The sequence below is a fragment of the Danio rerio genome, chromosome 23, assembly GCF_049306965.1.
Source record: "Danio rerio strain Tuebingen ecotype United States chromosome 23, GRCz12tu, whole genome shotgun sequence".
Lineage (NCBI taxonomy): Eukaryota > Metazoa > Chordata > Actinopteri > Cypriniformes > Danionidae > Danio > Danio rerio.
Genome location: NC_133198.1, coordinates 46,532,501 through 46,559,847, shown reverse-complemented (window position 1 = coordinate 46,559,847; position 27,347 = coordinate 46,532,501). Strand labels below are relative to the sequence as shown.

General features: G+C 38.5%; 1 protein-coding gene and 1 long non-coding RNA gene across 5 annotated transcripts in view; one reads left to right on the top strand and one right to left on the bottom strand.

Annotated features, from left to right (window-relative positions):
- The window catches only part of dlgap4a (discs, large (Drosophila) homolog-associated protein 4a), a 309,291-nt gene that overhangs the window by 26,175 nt on the left and 255,769 nt on the right, over positions 1-27,347 (top strand). The window lies entirely within an intron of this gene.
- Positions 6,149-10,974, bottom strand: LOC141380601 (uncharacterized). Its single transcript, XR_012398884.1, has 3 exons — positions 7,617-10,974; positions 7,416-7,554; positions 6,149-6,306 (listed from the first exon to the last, which is right to left on the bottom strand). It is a non-coding gene; the product is annotated as an uncharacterized lncRNA (long non-coding RNA).

Sequence of the window (27,347 nt, the reverse complement as noted above, 5' to 3'; positions counted from 1 at the left end):
AAAAAGAAAATAGGCAGTTCCTTAAATCATGTTTACATTTTATTGTTGAGAAAGTGAAACAACGTAGCCAAGGTGATGTGAATGAAGTTATAAAGTACACTGTTCCCTTTGAAGATTTACCCGTGTCCTCGGTATGTTTTCCATATCAAACTGAGAAGAAGAGATGCAGCCTTGATCAAACTTGCGAAGTCTTAACTTACAAGAAGAGGATGCGAGACTGAACTGTGTGTTAGGCTACTTAATATTGAGGAAAAGCCCCAATCAGATAGGCGAACGTTTGCAGCCCCGCCTCCGTTTTCAGATGTCTCCGTCTTTCCCCATCCACACTGAGACGGAGCAGCAGCGTTTCAGAATGAAAACGGCCTCTCCAGCGTTTTCAAAAAGCTCCGTTTTCGGCGCTCGAGAACTCCGGCGTAGTGTGGACGGATGGCGTAACCCTAGCAAAACTTATGCGTTTTCAAACTAAAACGCACTAGTGTAAACGGGGTCTCAGTGGAAACGGGCCAACAAAGGTCACAACTGACTGCTCTTATTTATCTGGAAACCATTCTTATTTATTTTATGTTAAACCTTTTTTGTTGCAATATATTTGTTGGTTTAAACAGTTCAAACAAATACAGAATTGTGAATTTTCTTTCACCACCCTATGCGAAACACTTTATATATGTGATGTCAACAGGGATTTATCTTTTTGGCAGGGATGCAGGATGAGGCTCAAACAGAAACATCAGAATACAAACTGAACGTTTTCTACACCTGCCAATGACGTGTGGACTGAGAAGTGGAATAGCTGTACAATTTGTTGGGATAGATTTTATTCAAAATTAGATTTTTGTGCTGTAATGACAATGGAATTGTCACATTCACCAGCGATCTCTAACCACCAGAGGTCGCTGGAAAACATTCTCACTCATAGAACTACAAATGTGTTTGTAAATGGACTTCAACTTCATACATGCTCTTCGCCCACACACCTGCTTCCTCATTTAGCTTGATTACTTTCGCACACCTGAGAACTTTCAAAGACTGATTAACACACACTATTTAAGCCACACATTTACTCCTTCAGTTTGCTGAGTCTTGTTTACTGATAGTGACATTACAACGCGTTTCCTTTGTCTGCCTTTGCCGTGTTTTGATCCTTGCCTTGTTTATTTATTTAATTCTGTTTGCTGCCTGCCTCTGACCTCTCGCCTGTGTTTGACTACGATTCTGGACTGCCTGTATAGATCTGTTTGCACCTGTGTTGACCATCGCTTGCCTGACTTTGAATAAACCTGCATTTGGATCCTACCTTCTGTTGTTGGTGTCACTCCCCGTTGTTACAGGAATAGCTTTTTAGTTTTATAAAAAAAAAAGTCTCTTCTGCTCCAAATCTAGTCTACAGATTTGAATACAGTATTTAAAAGTAGTACTGCACTAGAACTTTACTTCTATGTCTTTGACACAATCTACATTGTAAAAGTGCTGTACAAATAAAGAGTTGAATTCGAATTTGATTTCTTCTGTAAGATTCATTTTGAGAATCTTTACTTCAGTCTTCAGTGTCACATCATTCAGAAATTATTTAATTATGACGAATTTATGATAGATTCACTCTAAGGGTGCTTTCACATCTGCCTTATTTAGTTGGGTTGAATCTCACTAGAGTTTGTTGTCTCTCTTGGTGCGGTTCATTTGGACAGGTATGAATGCAGCAATCGTACTTGAGTGCGCACCAAAAGCGGACCAAATAAGCGCACCAAGACCTGCTTGAAGAAAGGTCTCGGTACGCTTTTAAACGAACCCTGGAGCGGTTTGTTTGTGGTGAGAATATGATCAGAACTAAAACAGACCCAAACTCAAAAAATACTGCGCCTTTTTGATTTACCCAGCTGCCGTACGCCGATGCGCTGTGCATTATGGGATGTGGAGGAAAAATATTTGCTGGCAGCGCTTTACCAACAAAGAGAGAGAGAGGGAAAAACACTACCTGATGGATCATTGGTAATATTTCCGCAAGATGACCATGTCGCAGTTTAGCTAAATTAATTCACGCTTCCTTCGTCCTCTGAAAGGCATTAAAACATTGTTTTTCAGCTGCGGCCGCGCTTCATTCTCGAAATGTATAGTTTGTCTAAAACAGGGGTACAATCAGTCAGCGCAGTCGTCCCTCCATAGTAAAAAGCGACATTTTGTGTCTGCCGGTTTGTTTACTTGCGGGACTTCATGGGCATTTTCCCACACACGAATTTTGGCCAATCGAAAAGCAGTTTAGGAACTATGTTCAACAACATCTGACCAATGAGAGATGTGGATTTTGTCAGATGAATGCATTTTGGTTATTTTCTACTGATTCAGACCAAAGCCAGCAGTGTGAAAAGACGGCAGAAAATGCAACAATGTATTGTTGCGAGGCAGAAGGAAAACACCGACACAGTTGTATAAGTTTACAGACAAGTCCCCGGAGGGTGCTTTATTTACAACGTGCGGGGTGTGAATATGGTGCTCTTCTTAGAGGTGAGGTGCTCTGGTGCTCCGGGAAGTAGGTGAAGGACAGTGAGTAGTCGGGTGTAGGATCGTCACGAGCTGGAGTCTGCTGTGGAGGAGAGACAGAGAGACAAGCATTAGCGCAGGGAGTCATTAGTAGAATGAAGCTCGTCTTCCTCTGCCGTGGGCTTGGTTTATATGCCTCTCCGCTTGATGACGTCCAGCTGTGAGCGATCCGGTGCTGATGATGGTTCAGCTGGGTTGGATTAGCGACCAAGGCGACGTGGCATGTGTGTGCTCGCTACAGTATCATTTGTTGCCCTTGGTCCAGACCAAATGAACCGAACTACAGATGTCAAAGCACCCTAAAACAATGCCTGGTTATAACCCATCATTGGCTTAAATATGGACAAAAACAACATTCCTTCATTTTTTCTTCGGCTCAGTCCCTTTTTTATCTGGGGTTGCCACTGTGGAATGAAACACCAACTATTCCAGCATATGTTTTACACAGTGGATGGCCTTCCAGCTAAAACCCAGTACTTGGAAACACCCATACACTCACATTCACACACTACAGCCAATTTAGCTTTCCCAATTCACCTGTAGCGCATGTGTTTGGACTGTAAGGGAAACTGGAGCACCTGGAGGAAACACGCCAACACGGGGAGAACATGCAAACTCCACACAGAGATGCCAACTGGCCCAGCTGGGACTCGAACCAGCAATCTTCTTGTTGACAGTGCTAACCGCTGAGCCACCATGCCAACATTGGGTTCATCGTTTTTCTCTGAAATTTAGGTGACACATTTTAAACCCAACAATTTGTCCATATTTGACCCAACATTGGGTTACAGCAACCCAGCATTAAATGGGCGTATTCTCAAAGTTGAAAACCTCTGTGCTGCTCCAGATTCTTAGATTAGGACGTTTATTACAGCATTGATTTGAATAGTGTGAACTCGTGTAATATTACACATGCAGGCGACACCGTGGCTCAGCGGTTAGCACAGTGGTTTCACAGCACTTGCTGGTTCAAGTCCTGGCTGGGCTAGATGGTATTTCTGTGTGGAGTTTGCATGTTTTCCCGGTGTTGGCGTGGGTTTCCTCCTGGGTGCTCCGGTTTCAGTCTAAACACATGCGCTATAGATGAATTGAAACTAAATTGGTCATAGTGCATGTGCGTGAATGAGTGTGTATGGATGTTTCCCAGTACTTTATTGCAGCTGGACGGGCATCCGCTGTGTAAAACATTTGCTGGAATAATTGGTGGTTCATTCCGCTGGTGAATAAAGGGACTAAGCTGAAGTAAAATGATTGAATTATTTATGCATTTGCTCTCACTTTTGATCAGTTTAATGCATCTTTGCTGAGTAAAAGACTTCATTTATTTTCAGATATATTCTAGACGAAGCTTAAACGTTTCACTTTGGGTTTTATTTATTTTTTTTATTTTTTCCTTTGTTTTGTTCGTTTGTGCATCTTCTTCTGTTTTTTCATCGGTGAGATGTTCTATTGACGTCAGTTGCTGGATGTGATCTGCTCTGGATTCGAATTAATTGAAGTTTGAACTCTTTTCTGGATTTGGATTGTCTCAACTTCCATCAGTGCGTGTCTAATTGTGGAGTTGGACTGGCGAGCCTCCCATTAAGTGGATTCTTTGGCTACACCTGTTGAAAAGATACAAAGTAAAACCTATTCAGCGTCATGGTAAGAGTGTAAATTTACAACACACTCACAAGTGCAACGTCCTGGACCTCTGGAACTGAATTTGCAACCTAGTTGTTTTGCAAAAGAATCTTTTTGAAAGTTTATCACCTTTACTGGACTTTTAGAACATTTTGAAATGTTTTAAGTGAATGTTTTATTTTCATTTTTATTTTATTTGTACATTGTTCCTTTAGAGTGTTCATTCGTTGCATTTTTTGAAGCTTTATAGAGAGAAGTTAATTGGTTTAAGAAGGGAAATCTTGATTATATGTTAAATAATAATACAATTTTAATATTGTATTATTAACTTACACTTATAAACCTTTAATATAGTATTGTTATTAGTATATTAGTATTATATTATTGTTATAATAGTAACCAAAATATAATATTAGCCCTTAACAATAGGAAAACAGAAAAATAACATAATATTAACTTACCTTATTAGTGATATAGCCATAAAACCCTGTGAAGAAAGAGAAGTGTTATTAGAGAGTGTAAATAAGATTGAGGTCATTAGATAAGTGTGAAAAAAACCTAGACTTTGTTTTATTTATTTTTATTTATTTATTTATTTTTATTTCTGTGAACTTTTTACAATACAATCTTTTATTATTCTTACCTCTGTGTCCGAGTCCTTCACTGTTGTTGTATCTTCTCTCTCTTTAGAGGAATTTAGACTTTTGAGCATCTGGTCCATTGATTAAAAGCTTATAATACATTTGTGTATCGAGGGTTACATACCAAAACATTTCAGTTTGAGTTTTGTTGCGTTATTCACTGATGTTTTGCATGTCTTGCATCCTGCATCACTGAGGGTCAGCCTATCATTCTCACAGTTCAGTGTAAGCTGTATACTGCCTTGCCAACTGTGGGATAGCTGTTTAATGTATTTGCCAAGGCTAGTTTTTACTTGTGTTTTTCTTGGCAAATGTTGTTTTGGACCCTGTGTTCAGTGCACTGAAAAGAACAACACACGAGTATTAAATGAATGCTTTCGTTAAAAGCGTTGCTTTCAGTTTTGCATTGTTCGGATGCATCTACTGTACATTTCCAGACCATTTTCAGATTAGATTAGATTCAACTTTATTGTCATTACATATGCACAAGTACAAGGCAATGAAATGCAGTTTAGGTCTAGCCAGCAGTGTAAGTGCAGGATACTGTAAAAAATGGCCGTGATTTCAACGGTAAAAAAACTGTAAAAATGCTACAGAACAAATCCGTAACCTGGTTAACAGTATGTTTCCTTATATACGGCGAATAACCGTAAATTGACTTTCCCAGAATTCCCTGCATGGCACATCACTTTTTATGCATTTGGTTGACATTAATATGGATCTTTTTAGCAGTTTCCCCATCAGTTATGCACATTAGAGATTTATGTTACATCTAATGTTGATAAACAATGTTTATTTCATGACTTTAATTTTATGCGTGTCACCATACTGGTGTTTAGTAGCTGTGTAGATGACACTAAGCACCTTCTATATGCCGATACTCTTTTCTGCTTGTGGGAGAAGTTGATTGTGATGAGCATTGGCTCATTATGTCACTTCCTCATCACCACCTGCATGTGGGTGTGCTAATGTGTCTAACTGTGTAACAAAAGATGTGTAGATAATGATCATTTAAAATATAGACATATTACCTCTATAAATTAATAAAATACGGTAATTTCCCGTAAAAATGAAAAATTACTTTTACGGTTTGTACCGTGTTTTTAACCGTAAAGTACCGGCAATTACAGCTGCCGTTTTTTTACCGAAAATTTAACGGATTTATTTTTTACAGTGTATTAGTTATAAAGTGCAGTTATAGAAAAACTATGGTGATATATACGGATGGATGTACTATGAACATTATATACGGGTTGTATTAGCTATGAACTGAGATTTACAATAGATGAATATATGTCCAGGTAAAGGTCTACTGTATATGACAGACGGTACAATCCAATTAAAAACATGATGCTTGCTATAAACTATAAGCTACATTATTTGAGCATTCGTTCTGACATCGATATGATCAGTTGTGTTGCAGCTTGTTTTCTTTTCAATATTAAGATTTTTCTTTGAAATCTGTACTAGGCCACACCAATCGTTGGTAAAATAATTAGCCTTTTAGCTAGGGCTGCCCCCGACTAAAGATATTCCTAGTCGACTAACACTCCTGCATTTTAGCGATTAATCAAATAATCGTTCATTTATGATATTAATATAATAACTTGCGTATATACTAGGAATATAGTCCAAGTTGAAGTTTAACACTTCCACATGACAGAAAATGCTAAAGGATGATATTAGCGCATTTAAAACGAAAATTAAGCGCTTAAAACGGAATAGTAAAGCGTTTAAAGTATACAGTGCTTACACACAAAAATCAGTGGCCGGAACGTTATAGGCTAATTATGACATAAAAACAGCAATCAGACTGCCTGTGCATTTTAATAATTTATTATCAAAAACACAAACTGTAACAGTTACATGTCAAACAAATATAAAAAAAAAAAAAAAAAACAGTTTTTAATAAACCAATAAACTAAAATTCGTTCTTTAAAATAAATCAAATAAACTTATTAGCAACTTAGGCCTAGTACAAAACTAGGCAAAAAAAAACAAACAAATAAATACTGTAGCAAAAACGCTGTTTGGTACAAAAATACAGTGGAAAATTAAAATTTATATAATTTTTATATTGTTCAAAAGGAAAATTAACAAAAACGAACAACTTAATAAATGCACATCGCACAACGCCAAAACTCAGAATAAAAAAAGAAGGCGGCAAACAAATTAACAGCCTAATTATGATTAAATTGTTTAGAACAACTATATTTAAGACAAAATGTGGAACAAATAATTTAAAGAACACTAATAAAATCAAAAATATCAGAGCAAAGCCACAAACTGCCATTTAGACGACGGATGAGTCTTGACCTGAAACAACAAATTAAAAACATCAGACAAATTTTTCTAACAGAATAAAAAAAAACTTCTGCATTATATAAAAACGAAAAAATAAAAATAATATGTATTTATTTATTTGTATAGCCTTTATAAACTTTATAAACTATATAAACTGTCGTTGCTGATGTCATACACTGACTGCGCAGCCCTTGATTGCGTAATTTCATGTGTTTTTTTTTTTTTTGCAACTAACCGACTAATGAAAATGTATTCGACCAAGCCCTCTTCATATCGACTAAAGTTTAGTCGACTATTTGGGGGCAGCCCTACTTTTAGCAAAGCCTGAGGTTTGACGCAGACTAAACTAAACCGTCTGAGGCCAGTTTGACTTAATAAACATCCCTTCGCCTAAAATCACCAGCAGTGCGATGGAGAAACATGAGTTTCAGCACTTGAATATTCATCTGTGCTTCACATTAAGCTTTAGAATGGCTTCAAAACATTTGCGGTAAAGTAGCCCTACCTGACAACTTTCTAATGCCTTATAATAGGCTACCTTCCTGGCTTTTGTTGGCTTATAACTTACAGATTATAGGAAGATCGGATTTAGATCGGTACCAGTTGGCCGAGACCCGATCCAGCAAAAGTATACGGTATCAAGTGAAGTTTATGTATAAACAAATATCGAGAGGATCACGTGCTTATGATTGCTAGCAGCTGACCCGCATTATCTAATTCACTACGATCCAATCAGATGACTACTAAACTACTATAAATACCCTGGGGTTTATTCCGTTGCTATCTTCGTTTTGAAGAGTCCCCCCTTCCTCCCCTACTCCTCCTTCTTAGACGGGTGACACGGTGGCCCAATGCCTAGCACTGTCGCCTCACAGCAAGAATGTCTCTGGTTCCTGGCTTTACCAAAACTAGCAGACATTTCTGTGTGGAGTTTGCACTTCTCTCTGTGCTCACGTGGGTTTCCCCCGGGTTCCCCGGTTTCCTCCCACCGCCTAAAAACATGCAATTAAGTCAATTGAACAATCCAAATGGTCAACATGGACACGCTTCTAGTTAGTAATTAATGTCAAGAGCATTCACTTGCTTCAGCAGGGAAGTTCTCGAGATCTACCTGGGCTCAAACTCCCCTCCCGCCTTGCTACAGGAGGGAGCCATGGGCTCGAGGATCTCATGAGCTCAGGGCTCTCTCTCGGGACAGCATGCCAAACAAGCTTTTATAATTAATCATCAGCTAAGTGTGAACTCTTGAAACCAGTATCCAATGCAAGTATCAGGATCTGTGCATCCCTACTCCTTTTATTAAAGTTTAAGTGACTAGTATATTCAGCTGTATATCTCCAGATTGTTGTGCTGCAATGATAGCTGACCTGAAAGAGAACGCTGACAGGAGAAGACAGATAATACTAATGTCACCTTGCATTGCACTATGCGATGTTGGCTGACGTTTCAGATCATCGGAAATCAATCTGCCAGACTTTTCAAGCCTTATTGTCAACATGCTTCTGATTATATTGCAAAAATTAGAAAACCAGCTTTACATTTAATGGAATAGGAGAACAAAAGCCAATGCAAGTGTCTCTGTGTGTGTACTGTATGCATTACATCATCCCTCTCTCATTGTTTTGACACATGCGAGACAATTGAGATACGCTCAAAGTTGGTCTTGTGCAAATCGTTCAGCAATGCAATAACACTGTATAAGCTTTTTCTTCTTCAGTGCTTAATAAAGCATCTTCGTATGTTGATGTGTTTTTAATGATGCTTTATTGTTGTCATTTAGCATGCAAATATAACACACACATCCAGTGCAGGCTTATGATGTGGTTACGGTTCTGTTGATGTTCATCTTGCAATGAGAGATAAAAGCATTCATTCAATCATCAAAGGGCGAGGCAGTGCTGCAGTAAGTAGTGCTGTCGCTGTAGTGGTTGGGTCGCTGGTTCGAACCTCGGCTCAGTTGGCGTTTCTGTGTGGAGTTTGCATGTTCTTCCTGCCTTCGCGTGGGTTTCCTCCGGGTGCTCCGGTTTTCCCCACAGTCATGTGGTACAGGTGAATTGGGTAGGCTAAATTGTCCGTTGGGTATAAGTGTGTGTGTGTGAATGTGTGTGGATGTTTCCCAGAGATGGGTTGCGGCTGGAAGGGCATCCGCTGCGTAAAAACGTTGGCGGTTCATTCCGCTGTGGCGACCCCGGATTAATAAAGGGACTAAGCCGACAAGAAAATTAATGAATGAATCAATCATCAAAACCAAATTAATATATGAGCAGTAGGAGTAGCAGTGTGATATGATTGTATATCGGCAGTGCTGGGCTTGAGGCAGCAGGCAGAGTTCCTTAGTGACCCAGCAGTGCCGATATATTGCACTGCTATGAGTGTGATATTCTGTTTATACAACAGTTTGTCGGCATAATTGTGTATATAAAAAAGAAAATCAAACACTGAGAGTCTCAAAAACCCTTTTATACGAGGAACTACATTCTTCCGCCATTCATTCACATCTGCAACTGATGCTTAGAAAAGTTGTTCATTCACTAACGTTACTTTAGAGCTAGTGTGTGAATGATTCTCTAGCGTAATGTTTAAAGTGATGACAAAACAGCTGATTTTGCTCACATTTTAAGATTATAAAGCTGAACGGCATGAAATGTCATCAGTCTACAGAGATTTCCCAGGATTTCTCTGTTGCAGTCTAAAGATCACAATAATTAACCCTGAAAAAAGCCAAAGCAAAGGAAGCACTATCATATTACTATGGTATAAATACAGCACTACAAAATACAAAAGAAAGAGATCGACTTAGAATGTCACTTACCTGTTTTATAAGGATTTGATCAGCTGTAGTTTCAAATTTACGATGTGTACATCCTCGCTACAACATACCGTTAACGCTAAAAACTGTGCATGTAATAGATTAATTTTAACAAATTAAAACACTTACATGATGTGGATCACAATCCACAGCTTCGTCTGTTGGAGGAGTTTTAGCCGAATCCAGCACTGAACTGAGGGAGATTTTGGAAGTTCTCCTTTGTCAAATGCTAGCTATATATGTTTTTATAATTCTCATGAACATAATTAAACTGAAACAGTAAGCACTTCTCTCTTTGGGTCATGTCCTTTGGAAGTCCAAATACAGAAACAAAAGAAGCTCTGTGCAACATTTGGATGACATTTTAGCTTTCTCTGCTATAACATCCCGCCCCTTCACTGCACATGGTGAATGCATGTAACCAGAAGTCCTTGTGATTTCACTAGCCCGGATGTATTTTTTTTTGTAGTCCTCAAACTTTGTTCGCTGTAGGCTTTGCTAAGCTAACTGTTAAAGCCAACGTCTCCCTTTGCATTGAAATTCACAGCAATTCAATTGCAATTCTTCATCCACAGATGTTGTGTATGCTCACACAGCTACATTACACATCAACTAAAGTTTAAAATACGATATCATAGTGGACCACCCCTTTAATATGCTATTTTAGTGATGGGAGATGGTTGATTCACCAAATTCTAGACTTGATTTACTTTGATAATCGTGCTCTTTTCATACATGCAGTCTATTCGGAGAGTCATCTCAATACTCAAAGTGACATTGTCAAGACCAGAAACCGATGCGGCTAATTGGAAGATTTACCAAAGGTGGCAAGAAGACTCGGGCAGAATGTCTGTTCGTAACCTTTTGTAGAGACACAAACACAATGTATTTGAAGTGAAAATGCTAACCATTAGCTTAGACTTGCATTAATAGCAGAAGCAGCCTTCGAGCAATTTGATTCACATTCATGCTTGTTTTAAGACTTTCCATCTCCACAGGCAAGTCACTCTTAACTCAATATATGCAAAGTTATTATAATAATAACATAAACCCTTGGGTGCTAAGCGTAGTACTTTATTAAAGACGAAACGCTGTATCTACAATAGCTAATTATGTATTCGACTGGATATACCCACATTTGTGTCTGTTTAAATAAACGTTGTTTAGCGTACAATTAATCAGGTTGCTGGGTGCATAAACGTCTCGCTAAAAATATGCATCTTTTTATTTCTTCTTCACGTTGTTGTAGAGCCAGCACATGGCTATTTCTGAATTCTGAGTCCTTAAAAAGCTCATAAAGGTGACTGAAAGCAGCTCTTCACTTCAGTAATGTGTGTGTGTTTTTTTGTCCTTGACTGTGGATGTATTTTTAGCGAGGCACTGGGGGGCTTTTGTAGAGAAAATGACAGTTATATTTGCCGTCTTACAAACATTTTCACAGTAAAGTGGTTCAAGATGAAGAGGGAAAAAAAGATCTGACAGAGGAACCGTGTCTTTGTAGAGTCGTGCATGGGTGTTTATTTACAGATTGGATGTGTCGAACGTGCCGTCATGTTCACTGGATATGCATAGACCTCCTTAACTACTTGATTCTGATTGATTCATGGCAGGTGTTTGGGAGTTACTTTGGAAGTGTAATAGATTACAGATGACAAATTACCCTATTTAAAATGTAATAAGTAGTGTACTTATTCAATTACTCTATACAAGTAAAGTAACTTCTTACATCTGATTACTTTTTGATTACTTTTAAATTTCCACACTGCAAAAAATGCTTTTCTTGCTTAGATTTTTTGTCTTGTTTCTAGTCTAAATATCTAAAATTTCTTATATCAAGAAGCATTTTTTAGACAAGCAAAACATATTGCCTTGTTTTGAGAAATAATATGCCAATTTTAAGTCAGTTTTTCCTTAAAACAAGCAAAATAATCTGCCAATGGGGTGAGCAAATTAATATTGTTTTTTTCTTTTGACGTAAGATTATTTTGCTTACCCCATTGGCAGATTATTTTGCTTGTTTTAAGGAAAAACTGACTCAATATTAGCATAATATTTCTCAAAATAAGGCAATATGTTTTGCTTGTTTAGAAAATTCTTCTTGATTTAGGAATTTTTAGATATTTGGATTAGAAACAAGACAAAAAATCTAAGTAAGAAAAGCATTTATTGCAGTGCAATAGATATTTTCAATTAAATCATTTTTAAGCATTACCGAGCACATGTGACCTTACAGTAGCTCTGTTTACTGTTAGGATGTCAAAATCTCTCAATACTTGAATTAAGAGTATATTAATTTAAAGTACAGCCACCACAAAAAAAGACCTTTTAACAAAAATGTTGCTTGCTGTTGTTACAAAATCAATATTGTAGTTAGTTGTGAGGGTGATTTTAGTGGCATTTGCAATAAAAAATACATCAAGCTATTTTTGCCATTTTTATTTTTAAATCGAAGCAACTTAAATGAAAGTCAATCACATCTTAGTGATCAATAAAACTGTACTCAGGCAGAATTGTTCAGTTATTTACTGTAAATAATATGCTGTACCAAAAAGAAACACACAGTATTTAACAGCAAAGAAAAAAAAAAAAAATCAATAAAACACATTTTTACACATTTAAAATACTATAGTAATTTATATATATATATATATATATATATATATATATATATATATATATATATATATATATATATATATATACATATACACACACACACACACACACATATATATATATATACTTCAGTAAACTATATACTGTTAAAGTCAGAATTATTAGCCCCTCTGAATTATTCACCCCCTGGGTTAAATTTTTTTCCCAATTTCTGTGTAACGGAGAGACAAGCTTTTCAACACATTTCAAAATAGTTATATAATAGTTTTAATAACTCATTTCTAATAATCTTTAATCTTTGATCTTCGTCATGATGACAGTAAATAATATTTGACTAGATATTCTTCAAGACACTTCTATACAGCTTACAGTGACATTTAAAGGCTAAACTATGTTAATTAGGTTAACTCGGCAGGTTAGGGTAATTAGGCAAGTTCTTGTATAATGATAGTTTGTTCTGTAGACTATTGAAAAAAAAAATAGCTTAAAGGGGCTTATCATTTTGTTCCTAAAATGTATTTTTTTTTAATTTAAAACTGTAGTGATTGCGACGGAAACAGTATTTTATACATAGCAAGCGGATAGCCCCACCCTAAAGTACTGATATCCCCCCTCCTAAAGTACCGATAGCTCCGCCCTAAAGGAATTCCATGTGACCCAAAGTGAAGAAAAGTCATTTTTAAGGGGGCAGGGAAGGTTATGGTATTTGATTAAAGCTCATGAGGGCAACTTGATTTTTACAATATATTGAAGTGCACAGATACACACATCGCTTATAACAAGTAAGTAGTGCTGTCGCCTCACAGCAAGAAGGTCGCTGGGTTGCTGGTTCGAACCTCGGCTCAGTTGGCATTTCTGTGTGGAGTTTGCATGTTCTCCCTGCCTTCGCGTGGGCTTCCTTCGGGTGCTCCAGTTTCCCCCACAGTCCAAAGACATGCGGTACAGGTGAATTGGGTAGGCTAAATTGTCCGTAGTGTATGAGTGTGTTTCACAGAGATGGGTTGCGTCTGGAAGGGCATCTGCTGCGTAAAAACATGCTGGATAAGTTGGCGGTTCATTCCGCTGTGGCGACCCCGGATTAATAAAGGGACCAAGCCGACAAGAAAATGAATGAATGAATGGAAACTTTGTATCCTTTAGATAACATTATTCAACAATATGACTTATCATTTTGTTTAGTTTGTTCCAGCAATGCAATGTTCTAGTCATGACAGACTTATTTCTCAGAAAATAAGGTAATGAAGTGCAGATTTCAAATCGCTTAAAGATTTTCCTGAATCCAGAATAGAATGCTAAATGTACCTGTCCTCCAGGTAATACAGACCTTCCCGCATTTGATCTCAGGTCAGTTCACTCAAGCTGGCCATATTCCTGTACTATTTATCTCCGTGATCACTGCCCTTTGTAAAGCACTTGCGCTTTAGGATATTTTCTGTCAGTTCTGATCTCTCACGGTTGTTCTCTTGAGCACGGACTGTCCTTTTCTAAAATAACCCATCACTCTCTTAGCTCGTATAGTAGCACACAGGGGGAAAAAAACAACATCTGAAAGACACACAGCACTTAACTTACTATCATTTTCACGCGATGGTCCTCCTGTCAAGTTGGCGCATATAAGGATGCGCACTGTTTCCATTCACGCACGCGCTTATTCAGACTGCTCATTATTTTACTGTCTTGCAGAATGCGGAGCGAGCATGAGGAGAGACAAATGGAGAGCAGATTGTTAAAGTTTAATTGAATCCATCAGAGAAATGAAAGGAGCTGGTGGTGCGTTTCAATACGAGCTCTGCATTTCTACAGTTTGTTTTCACACACACACATTGTGTAACTTCCTGTAAATGAGCCGCATCCACGAACTCTTGTTCAGTCAGATGGCGGTAGCAGATTTAATATAAAAAATAATGTTGCTGGAAGGGATACAGCTGTGGCCATAGGTTAAAGGTACCGTAGGTGATCTGCCTAAATGCTATCTGTTAGCATAATATCTTTGAAACACATGCTGCGTCCCAATCTGCATACTATGTGCCCTAAATAGTATTTGAAAATTTAATTAGTATGCCCCAAAGCAAAGTATGTTGAAAAGAGTATGCGAGAGGTTCCCGGATGGTTTGTTATTTCCGGTTAAAAATTCCAAGGGCCATGAAACCCCCCATTTTAGCAGGATGTTTTCACACCTCTAGTTTGGAAAAAGTCAGGAAAGTGGGTGTGTCTAGCTTTGTTTGGGTGGGAGTTTCGGGGGAGGAAAAATGGGCAGGGTTTAAATAAAAATGGGAGTTGCCATTTGGGCACGCACTTCTGACCGAGTACAAACAAACACACACAGGGGAGACAGTGTGTTTAATGATGGTGGGATGGTTGATACCGCATGTAGTATAAGAGAAAAAAGCCTCTGCATTTCTCTGTAACTCAGATGCACTCAGGAGGTCAGAAAGCCGTGTGTGTGTAGACTATCCTGTCACAAAATGCGGCGAAAAATCAACAAGACGGTCGGCAAAAGTTTGCTTAGTGTTCACGTGTTTACACTCAGAGAGCAGCATTTACAGCGGACCTTTCAATATTGTAGTGATATTAACGTACTGTAAACTAAGTAACTTAGAAATCATTTTGACTAAGGTCTGTCTGTAAACACTGAAAGAGTACAGCTGACAATACCAACTATAACTTTGCATCTGAATGAACAAAGAAAAGGCTCTGATCGCACACACTTACCGAATCTTTAGACAGGATAATCAACACATACTGGAGCTGCGTCTTTTTTAAAGGAGACAAGCAGCAAATCCAGATCTCACCATAGATGAGAAATGCTTTGAGTAAAAAATGTTCCAAACAAACGCATTTCTGCCGCGCGTCGCATCACGTCTATGGATCCACATGTGAGTCCAGCAGCGCTCTCATAGAGAGAAAATTAAAACAAAACCTTCACATTACAAAAACAATACTGGCGACCTGAATGTCCAAACAATTGTTATTCTTTTCCCACAACTTTTGGCAACACGATGTGTGTTGTCTCTCTGCCGCCTGAACACTGTTTCAGGTACAGTCTATGAAAGCTAGCATGCATATTAATGAAGTTGCAGCGCATTCATAATGGAGCGCGCTGATTGGTTTGAACCAAGCCTTACTCATGAATGAACACAACGCACTCAGAGACGTAATACGGGACGCCTTGGTACAGAAGTCCAGTCCACACGCTGGAATACACGCTATTATCTCATGGCCGTGACGCAGCTTCAAAAATTTGTTTCAAACCGGAAGTACGAATGTGCTCGAAGTAACGCAAAAACTACCAATTTTCACTTTTTAGTGAGATATATGAGTCCTAATAGTGTTTTTAGCTGTGTGGGACACATATACGACTGTCAACAGCTCAAAAAATGTGGTTTGGTGTTTCGTGACCCTTTAAGTGTAGAAGCGTCCATACTCCAACCGCTGATATTGCCTACTATGCATTGCGCTTTGGACGTGAATTGGATTAGAACTACAAATGGGTGTGGAAAGTGTAAATAAACTACAAACACGATGGACGCACGAGACCAGCAGTCAAGTAGAGCGGCTTCGGTAAAGATGTTTGAATGACTGTTAGTCAATATCTAGCCCACTGGAAAACTTTTAAATCACATTATCTGTGTTATATTTCATCTCCAACAACAATACTGAACTTGTATAAAGACGTGTTTGGACGTGTGAATGCATAATTACCTATAGACCTAAGGAGATGCCTCTGCATGGAAGACTCGTGAATAGCAGTTTAACCAGTAACACTTTATAATAACTACACTATGAACTATTTATTAAGCATTAGCAGATAGTGAATTCATTATCTGTTAAGCATTAACTCCACATTAATAAACGTTTGAAAGCAGTTTATGAATACAGATACAAATGCTGCATTCTTGACTCTTGACCACATTTATAATGGGCTTAAGAATTGTACTTTCATACTTTGTTAATGATTTATTTTTCATTACTAAATTATTTCATTATTTACAAACCAGGTATATTCAAGAGTAGTTGGAAGTTTTTAACCCTTGTGTGGTGTTCGTATTTTGGTTACTCAGGCAGTGTTTATGGGTCTGGTGGACCCGCTAGAGTTTTGGCTTTCCAAATTAACACCATCAAACAATTGTATGTTAAACTTCTCAACAAATGCTTACTTCATCCCAATTAAAAGCCAAAAGCACAGCAAACATGATTAATGTTTCCCCTTTATCTTTGTTAGATCATATTAATCAATTAATGTGCTTCTCGTCTTTTTAATTACAGTATTATTTATTATTATTATTATTATTATTATTATTATTATTAATGTTATGAAAAAAATTAAACCCACAGATTTGTTTTTTTGTGTTGTTCCCACCATGGTCATGGACATCATCATCTTCAGAAGCTCCTCTCTCTCTTCCACAATCAATTGCAAGGCCCTCGCAGCAGATAATCTTTTGGCCATCTTGATCAGTTGTGATAAGGAACCACACTGGCAAAGTCTTAGGGTGCTTTCACACCTACACTTTTGTTTCGGAACGTGTCTCGTTTGCCCAGTTAGCGCGGTTCGATTGGCATATGTGAACAGGGCAATCGCGCTCTGTTCCGCGCCAAAGTAATCGCTCCGAGATCGCTTGAATGAGGTGGTCTCGGCTCGATTGAAACGAACCCTGGAGCGGTTCGATTGCAGTGAGAAAGTGATCCGATCCGAGCGCGGTTATATCACAGTGTTTTATGGATATGTAATAGGCATACGGCTATATGAAGAGAGAATTATGAGTATGGCGGGAAGTTTCGCGAGTCTCCGGATGCCCGCAAACGAGTGATGATCTCCCGGTAATCTCGCGTCTCTCTCCCAGTCCTCAAATAGGCATCGTCGCGCACCCTTCTCACCCCTCCCCACCGCATCTCTCCTCAGACACGTCACGTGCGCGCACCCTGTCAATCACCACCAAACCACCACCTCTCCTGACAGCTGAGCGGGACGCTGCAAAATAAACCCTGACACTCTGACCAATGTAAGGAGAGTTTACTCGCACGTGACTTGTTTTAGCTCTTTTGGTCCGATTAGAAACTTTGCAGTGTGAAAGCGAACCGCTCCAAGAGCAAAGAGCAACAATGTAACAATTTTAATCTGTTTCAGAACAACTGAATCGATTCACAGGTGTGAAAGCACCCTTATTTATAGTATTATGCCCCTAATTTGCTGATGGGACAGGGTATGAGAAAATAAAGCTTGGTTCCCGCAAGAGAGAGGGTAAAATGTGCGGGAATGTAAGAGCAGACAGTGTTGATAGTTGAATTTGCTACAATGTTGCAACTTTGTGCGGAAGGGGAAGAAAAAAGCAGCACCTACACTTTCAAGACTTTTTTTAGACCTGGGCCTAGTGGACCCGAACACCTTGTAGGTAATGTAAATGTGTGGGGGGAGGTACATTATGCGGTCGTTGAAAATTTGTTCTGATATATGTACTTCACAGAAAATGAGCCAAAGACAATGAATTTAAGGTTGAAAACAAAATTCATTGTTTAATTTTTCTTTTGAAAAAACCTGAAAATGGGTCTCACAGACCCGAACACAATACAAGGGTTAAGATCATTCAGAATGAGTTACTGTAGTAAATGATTAATAAACTATTGAAATTAACATTTATATATCCTATCATTCAGGCAAATATTCATAGTTAATTTGTATGTTAATAAATGCTTTATTAACTCAACTTCATCCAGTTTTGTGACCTAAAGTGAGGACAACTCATGCTTAATAAATCCCTTATAAATGTCAAATGAAGGCTTGGTATCAAATGAACATCAAAGGCTCTATTTTGATGGTCCATGCGCAAAGCGCAAAACGCAGGGCGCAAACGCTTTCAGGGCGTGTCAGGACGCGTTTTTGCTAATTTAAGGACGGGAAATCTGTCTTGCGCTTCGGCGCATGGTCTAAAAGGGTCGAGTTTATTTTCTTAATGAGTTATAGGTGTGTTTTGAGAATAAACCAATTAGAGTCTCATCTCCCATTCCCTTTAAGAGCCAGCTGTGTCGGCCAAGAGCGCATTCGCTATTTACAGGACGCAAAGTAAGTCTAAGTGGAAAAAATGAGCATTTCACAAGCAAACAGTTCACAGTTTTTTAACAGAAAACTTAAACAGAGCATCTACTGCGTGAGAATGAGAGATAATGGATCTACTTTCACATTCGCTCTTGGATAGGGAAACCTTTACGCACAGACATCAATTAGTCTATAAATAAATACTTTTGTTTGTTAAGCGCAAATATTTGTTTCAAAACTGTTTCTAAATTCAGTTCTAATTTCCAGCAAACGAATAAATGAACAATAGTGACCAAGTGTGTTCAAAAACCTGAGTTATATCCTAAAACACATGCTGTGCCCCATATGGTCTAAAACCTGACAGGTGGACAAATCTAAGCTTGTTTTTAATAAAACAAATATAAATATGGATATAATAAATAATACTGCTAATAATATTAACATTATACAAAAGCAAATTGTTATGAATGAACTGAAAAAGCCTCCCGAGATGAAGAAGACATAAAAGCAGTGATTTTTCATATTTATGTAGGCTAGAAAATAATATGTTTTGTAATATTTTAATCCTTTATATTTATATCCTATATCTATTCTTATTATATTCTATATAAATCCTTAATATTAAAATTTTTTCATATGTAAAGATATTTGCCTATTGCTCTCTTGTGCGTATTAAGCAGTGTGTAAGCGAGGCGCAACTCTGCGCCGGAGTTTAGACCGGGTTAGTTCTGGTCTAATGAAAAATCTATTATAGTTTCTCAAAATAGCGACGCGCCAGCGGTCCGCCTCAGAACGCCTCCCTTTTTAGACCAGAACACCTATGGGCGCACATATGAGCGCTAATGCATTTGCTATTTAAACAGCGTAGCGCAACACCTCAAAACCACTCTTGCGCCAAGCTTAAACTACCAAAAGACTACTGCGCCGCGGCTTGCGCCCCACTGCGCCGGGTGTATGAAAGGGCCCCAAATATTTGCGATCTTATCTAAAAAGTAAAATTACTGTAAAGTTTAAACATTGCTGAATAACAGAAGTGTCAAAATACGACATAAAATATTGGGTGCTCAAGTGATCGAGATGTAAGCGAGAGAATACGGCCATTTTCAAAATAAAAGACTATTCAAAACAAAAGATGGTTCAGACTCAAATGATAAATAAATTGGAAATAATTAACGATTTCTTGTGCGGCCCGGTACCAATTGATCCACGGAACAGTGGTTGAGGACCACTGAGCTCGGAGATAAAATGAACTAAGGCAACATGGTCATTCTTCTAATTGTCCACTGCTAAGAAATTATCAAAATATGATGCGACTCCCCACAGAGCTCGCTGAGGCCCCCTTGTGGGCCAGGACCCCCTTGTTGGTAACCGTTAGAGGGTTAAGTTCTAAATATATATATATATATTTAAAGTTGGAACCACTATTGGACATTGTTGCCATATGGCAACATATCATAATGTTCCCTAAATTTTTTTTTACAATTTTTATTTTAAAGCACTTTAAGTTAAGCCATTCAAAGAAAAGAAAAACAGTCAAATATTTTTTTTATAGATCTATTATATTGTGTGCAGTAGAGGGTTAGATAAATGAAATAAAATGTATAATGTCATACACTTTGAGGCAAAAAAGATTAAATTCTTAAACATGGGTGCATTTTGAAAAAAGATGATCAATCGATTCAACACTTAAATTACAGAAACTATCACCTAAAAATCACCAAATTTTCCTGTAAACATGTGTTTGAGGTACATATCGTGCATTATTGTTAAATATAATAATTCTTTTACTGTTAGAGACCACCTCAGGGGACGTTTTGTACCCCTGCAGCTATAATGACGCCATTTCCCTGGATAATTAATTAGTTTCTGAGCATAAAAGATGCTGCGTGCGGTAATACCAGATGTTTGTTCTATTTACTGCTGCAGTTGAAAAAGCCAGCAGTCTGTTGGGGTATTCCTAATTGTGTAATTGCGCCTTAGGCGGTAGAGATGACGAATGCTCCTTTGAATATCGGCCCCCCGGAAGGGCCCTTATCACATTATGAAGACGTGAGCACAAGCAGCGCTCGAGTTAAAGCTCATTTGTTTGGCCTCGCTGCATTAGCTGCACTATAACGGCCAAACTTTCAGAGTTGGGAGAAGAGTACGGCGATGTTAAGCAGGGAAAAAGTTCATGTTTGGTGCTCAGGGAAAAAGTCACTTTTATTTTGGATAGGATGAGTACCTAAATGTTCACTTATTTAAGTGGACTTTGCACAGCTTTAAAAGGTTTGCATTTGCCATTACATTAAATACATTGTACAATATGGTGCTTTTAATAATAATAATAATAATAATAATTCATTTTATTTGTAAATGGCGCATTTCTAGACACCCAAGGTCGCCTTACAATAAGCATCAGCAGACATGCTAAACAAATTAAACATTACTAAAAACAATCATCGACCAAACAAGTTAAAACAGGAGATTTTTAAAGCAATAAAGGGGATTTTAATTTCAACATGTGCATTGAACATCTACATATAACTGGATTCACAATAGCAGTGATGGCAGCATGCCCACTGTGTAGTGTGTACTTCAGTATAGCATCATTGCATTGAGTGAATAGCAATGCTAAAGAATGGCCCTCTTCAGGTATTATAGTCCTCATTGATCAAAATAAAAAGATTGAAATGACTTCCAGTTCATTAGTCACAACTGAAAATGAAACCCTTGCATTTGGGGATACAGCCAAATACCAATGACTGTGTTTCCATCCAAAGATGCGACTTAGATTTATGCACAAAACTGGGATACTGCATAAAACATTTGTAAATAAAATAATCCATACTTTTTGACAAACTGGCCCCAATATCAGACAGAAAAATGTAGTTTTGTGTCTTGAAAAATATAACAGTAAATACTGTTGAAATGTCTTTTTCAGACTTCAACAGAGTGTCAAAATCTTGATAGTTCTGTGGGTCTCGTCCACCAAATCTGAGCTTTATTTCAAATTCTCTATTGGATTGGAGTCAGGTGATTGGCTGGGCCATTCTATTTTTGACCCAACTATTTTAATAAAGTGGTAAAACGTATATAAGACACTCAACAATGACAGGTTATTTAATTAAAAAAAACAAAAAAAAAAAAAGACAATATTATTGCATTAGAGCTTGAATAAACTTTATAATGCAAAAACAACATGAAAATTAAATCAGTCAGTTAAATCAGTTGACTGTTAAAATCTATTTTTTTTAACCTAACTGGTTGAGTTGCTAAATAAATAACCTAATAAAGGTTAAAAAATAACCCAACAAAGCAACAAACATTAACCTAACTGGTTGAATTATTAATAAATAACCCAATAAAGGTTAAAAATAACCCAACAAAGCACCACACATTAACCCAACTGGTTGAATTATTAATAAATAACCCAATAAAGGTTAAAAATAACCCAACAAAGCAACAAACATTAACCCAACTGGCTGAATTATTAATAAATAACCCAATAAAGGTTAAAAATAACCCAACAAAGCACCACACATTAACCCAACTGGTTGAATTATTAATAAATAACCCAATAAAGGTTAAAAATAACCCAACAAAGCACCACACATTAACCCAACTGGCTGAATTGTTAATAAATAACCCAATAAAGGTTAAAAATAACCCAACAAAGCACCACACATTAACCCAACTGGTTGAATTATTAATAAATAACCCAATAAAGGTTAAAAATAACCCAACAAAGCACCACACATTAACCCAACTGGCTGAATTATTAATAAATAACCCAATAAAGGTTAAAAATAACCCAACAAAGCACCACACATTAACCCAACTGGTTGAATTCTTTATAAATGACCCAATAAAGGTAAAAAATAACCCAACAAAGCACCACACATTAACCCAACGGGTTGAATTATTAATAAATAACCCAATAAAGGTTAAAAATAACCCAACAAAGCACCACACATTAACCCAACTGGTTGAATTCTTTATAAATGACCCAATAAAGGTAAAAGATAACCCAACAAAGCACCAAATATTATTTACTCAACCATTGGGTTAAATAAATAACCCAACATTTTTTGGAGTGTAGATGTTGGACTGAAGCAGCTGATATTCATTTACACTGAGGAAGGGCAGAGGGTTGGTGAAGAACTAGTGAGAGATTTCAGCTGCTGTCTGGGCTTTCACTGCCGGACTACACCTCCCTTTCTTCATGTGTTCAATACTTTTCCCTGCGTCATTTCATTTTATTAACTTGATTTGTAAACTAATTAGATTTGTTTTCTTTGCGTCTATGGATGTCTTTGGATGTTGCCAACACCCAGGGGAAAGTTTCAAGTCAACGGCACCTTAAGAAATATGTTTTCTGAGAAAAATGTTTCATATTTATTTCCCCCACACTATATAGACCTTCATTTCGGAGCAGATCTCCTAATAGTGAAACGTCGTCTTCTTCCTAGACAGACGATCTCTGAAAAGCAGAGCTCTGAACAGACAGAGCAGCAGCTGGGCCTTTGCTTTGCGTGAGCATCCGTGTACCAGAACACACCAAACCACGCCAGCACTCTTCAAAATCAAACTCAAGCTCGCAAATCCCTCCGGAAAGCCCCCCCCCCCTTCTCTAATATTTACATTTAAATGAGTTCATTTGAAGACTGCGCCTCGCTGTTACTGCATATACAATAACATATAGCTACATTCTGCTTAAAATCATCAGAACACAGACTTATTTATTTAACAGCACACAGTTTACGATGTTTACACTGCACAAAACACATGCCAGAGTAACTGGTGGTTCATTCCACTGTGGCAATCCCTTGGTTACATTTCAATTTGCACATAATGAAGCTATAGAGACAGTATTGTGTGTGTATATAGTAATATACATGTACATTCATTCATTCATTTTCAGCTTTGTCCCTTTATTGTTCCAGGGTCGCCACAGTGGAATGAACTACCAACTTACCTGACACTGCATTTCGTGTAGACAAATAGCGAGTATGAGTGTTTCTCAGAGATGAGTTGCAGCTGGAAGGGCATTCGCTGTGTAAAGCATATGCTGGATAAGTTGGTGGTTCATTCCACTGTGGCAACCCCAGATTAATAAAGGGACTAAGCCGAAAAGAAAATGAATGAATGAGTGAATTCCTCGTAAGAGTAAACATACCTGGAAATAAAGCCCTTACTGCTTCTGATTCAGAACGAACGAGTAAATTCAGGTCTGGCGGCAGCAGAAAGCGAAATGCTGAGGAAAATCCGGCAATCATGCTATAAAAGGGGCAATCTGGGGTTTAAGCGTGCTTTTTGAGTCTCATTGTGCTGTATGGAGCAGCGCAGGGAGATAAAGAGCACAATGACGGATCCTGCACGGCTAGAAGAATGCTAGTCAGTAGCGCAGTGTAAAGGCTATAGTTAACGCCTGAGGAATTGTCAAATGATACTATTTCAAAAGCGATTCATATAGGATCATGAAGAGGAAACAATTAGTGGGTCTTTTTTCTAAAGTTTGCATTACTGTGCGTTGGCTGTATAGAAGCGTACATCTGTTTGCACACACAGGACAGAGAAAGGGTTTGTTTTTGACAGTATAATCCAAATCCAATTGAATCTATTCTCTTCTTTTTCAGGGGAGATCAGTGTGAGGATTGAAGCTTTGTTTGTGCTCTGCTGTTTTATTTGGAGTTGGTGTCTTGACTTTAGTCCAAATATCTGAAAATTCTTAAATTAAGAAGTATTTTCTAGACAAAGTAAGTCTTGTTTTCAGAAATAATGAGTCAAATATAAGTGAGTTTTGCCTTTAAACAAGCAAAATACTCTGCTAATGAGGTAGGCAAAATAATGTTGTTTTCAGATTCAAGTTAATTTTGCTATATTAGTATATTAGGCGATAAAGTGGCTCAGTGGTTAGCCCTGTCACCTCACAGCAAGAAGGTCACTGCTTAGGGTCCCGGCTAGGCCAGTTGGCATTTCTGTATAGAGTTTGCATGTTCTCCTCAAGTTGACATGGGTTTCCTCCGGATGCTCTGTTTACCCCCACTTCACTCCTCTGACCTCAAAAAAGGTGCTCAAGCAACAGACACTAGAGGCCATGGTCCTTGGAGCAACTAATGCCTAGTTCAGACTGCGTGATTTTAGCCCCGATTTTGGCTCGCCGACAGGTTTTGAGAAATCGCTGACAAATGCCTGAAATCACAGGCAAATCTTTGCTCGTGCACGTGAGTGACAATCACACAGTATGAACTATCAAAGACGCGATCTGAGAGAATCACCGATGAGTCGCCGATGCCTGTGAGATATTTGGCGTGCTAAATATCTGGATCTGTCGGCGATTCAAATCATGCCGTGTGAATTGAGTTTTGACTGAAAATAACATCAGCGATCGCCTACAGCCAATGAGAGAGCAGCTTTCACTTGTGTGTGTGTGTGTATACCTGCTGCAGGCCAGCGGGAGGCTAGGGGAGAAGTTAAAAGCGCTCTTTTTCGGTTAATTTGGACCCACGAAATGGAGGAAAAACCAGTGGAGGTTTGACAGGACTCAGGAGCAACCGTGTCTGTTTGACGTTTCATACAGAAAGAAATTAGTTTATTATCAACGTTGAGGAGAAATGCCTAATTCCCTTTAAACCTAGATCAGCTAACATGGACATTTTCTACCCCATTAAAGGCTTCTTTCTCATTATGTAGTTAATAACAAAAGACATACTACGTGTTTTTGGCTGTGAGACGTAGTTTGGACGAACTTGTCGGCGACTCTTCCTATAGTAAAGTCATGCAATGTGAAAGTCCTTGTCACAGATCCATCTTGCAGTGTAAACAAAGCAGCGACGAAACGGTAGCCCAGATAGTCATGCAGTGTGAAAACATCTGTGACACGACGACTTTGAAAATCATGCAGTCTGAACTCGGCATAAGGGTGCTTTCACAACTTTAGTTCGCTTCATTTGGTCCGGACCAAGGGTAATAAATGATACATTGTTGCATTTTCTGCCGTCTTTGGGTCATTTTCACACTGCTGGCTTTGGTCCGAACCAGTTGAAACGAACCAAAATGCAGTCATCTGACAAAATCCACATCTCTCATTGGCCAGATGTTGTTGAACATATTTGCTAAACTGCTTATTGATTGGTCAGAATTCACGTGCGGGAAAATTCCAATAAACTACCACAAGTAAACAAAACCTTTTATTCTGGAGGGACGACTGCGCTGGCTGATTGTATCCCTGCTTTAGACAAACTATACATTACGAAAATGAAGCGCGGCCGCGGCTCGACAACAGTATTTAATGCATCGCTCGTCACTTTAGGAGGAGACGTGAATTAATTTAGCTAAACTGTCACATGCTCATCTCGCGGAAATATTACCAACGATCCATCAGGTAATGTTTTCCTCTCTCTCTCTCTGTTGGTAAAGCGCTGTCAACAAATATTTTTCCTCCATATCCCATAATGCACAGCGAATCGGCCTACGGCAGCTGGATAAGTCCAAAACGCGCAGTACTTTTTGCGGTTGGACCTGTTTTAGGACGGATCATATTCTCACAACAAACGAACCGCTCCAGGGTTCGTTTGAAAGCGTACTGAGACCACCTCTTCATGCAGGCCTCGGTACGCTTATTTGGTCCGCTTTTGGTTGCGCACTCGAGTACGATTGCTGCATTCTCACCTGCCCAAACGAACCGTACCAAAAGGGGAAACGAACTTTAGTGCGATTCAATCAAACTAAATAAGGCAGGTGTGAAAGCACCCTAAAACCCATACAATGAATCGCCGGTTCAATCCTAGCTCATACCCTGTTGGGTGCAGTAGGACCGGTGGATTGCATGTGGGGGCTCGTCCGGTATGGGAGTGAGGTTTAGGTGAGTGAGTGTAATGGAGACCAGTTATTAAAGTGCTATGCAGGTAAACTTCACTCCTCTGACCCTAAAAGATGCTCGAGCATCAGAGACTAGTGGTTATGGTCTTTAGCCTCCTTGGTAAGTAACCAACTTCCATAAAAAGAATTGCCAGTTCAATCCCAGTTCAGACCCTGTTGGGTGCCGTAGGACCAGTGGGTTACATGAGGGGGCTCGTCCGGGATGGGAGTAAGGTTTAGTTGAGTGAGTGTAATGAAGACCAGTTAGCGAAATGCTATGCTAGTAAACCTCACTCCTCTGACCTCAAAAAAGGTGCTCTAGCAACAAACGCTAGAGGCCATGGTCTTTAGCCTTCTTGTTAGAGCAACTGAATCCCATACAAAGAATCGCCAGTTTGATTCCAGCTCAGACCTGTTAGGATTGCAGTAGGACTGGTGGGTTACATGTGGGGGCTCGCCCGGGATGGAAGTAAGGCTTAGGCAGGTGAATGTAATGGAGGCCACCTAACAAAGTGCCTCACTCCTCTGACCTCAAAACAGGTGCCAGAGATATACACATGTAACTATGATCGGGAGTTTTCCTGGATGTTAGTATGCAATTTTTTTTTAAATTATGAAAATTATAATTTTACATCACTTTTCTACATTGATGGATCAGTGATCGCACGGGCATTCCTGACAAAAAGCTTGTGTTTGTGTGTACAGAAATTTACTATTCACCCTCCCTGTTAAATTCGATCTAATCATGTCCTGAAAAACACCTCCTCTCCTGCTTTCATACTGACGGAGGGATCGATTAGTTGAATGAATCTCCGTTATGAACGACTCGTTCACTAGCCGACAATAATACAAGTTTCTGGCAGCACAGCATCTCGTTGTCATATTTCTTTTACATTGTTTGATGAATGCAGTAAGTGACTGTTATCATCAATAACGTTACCTG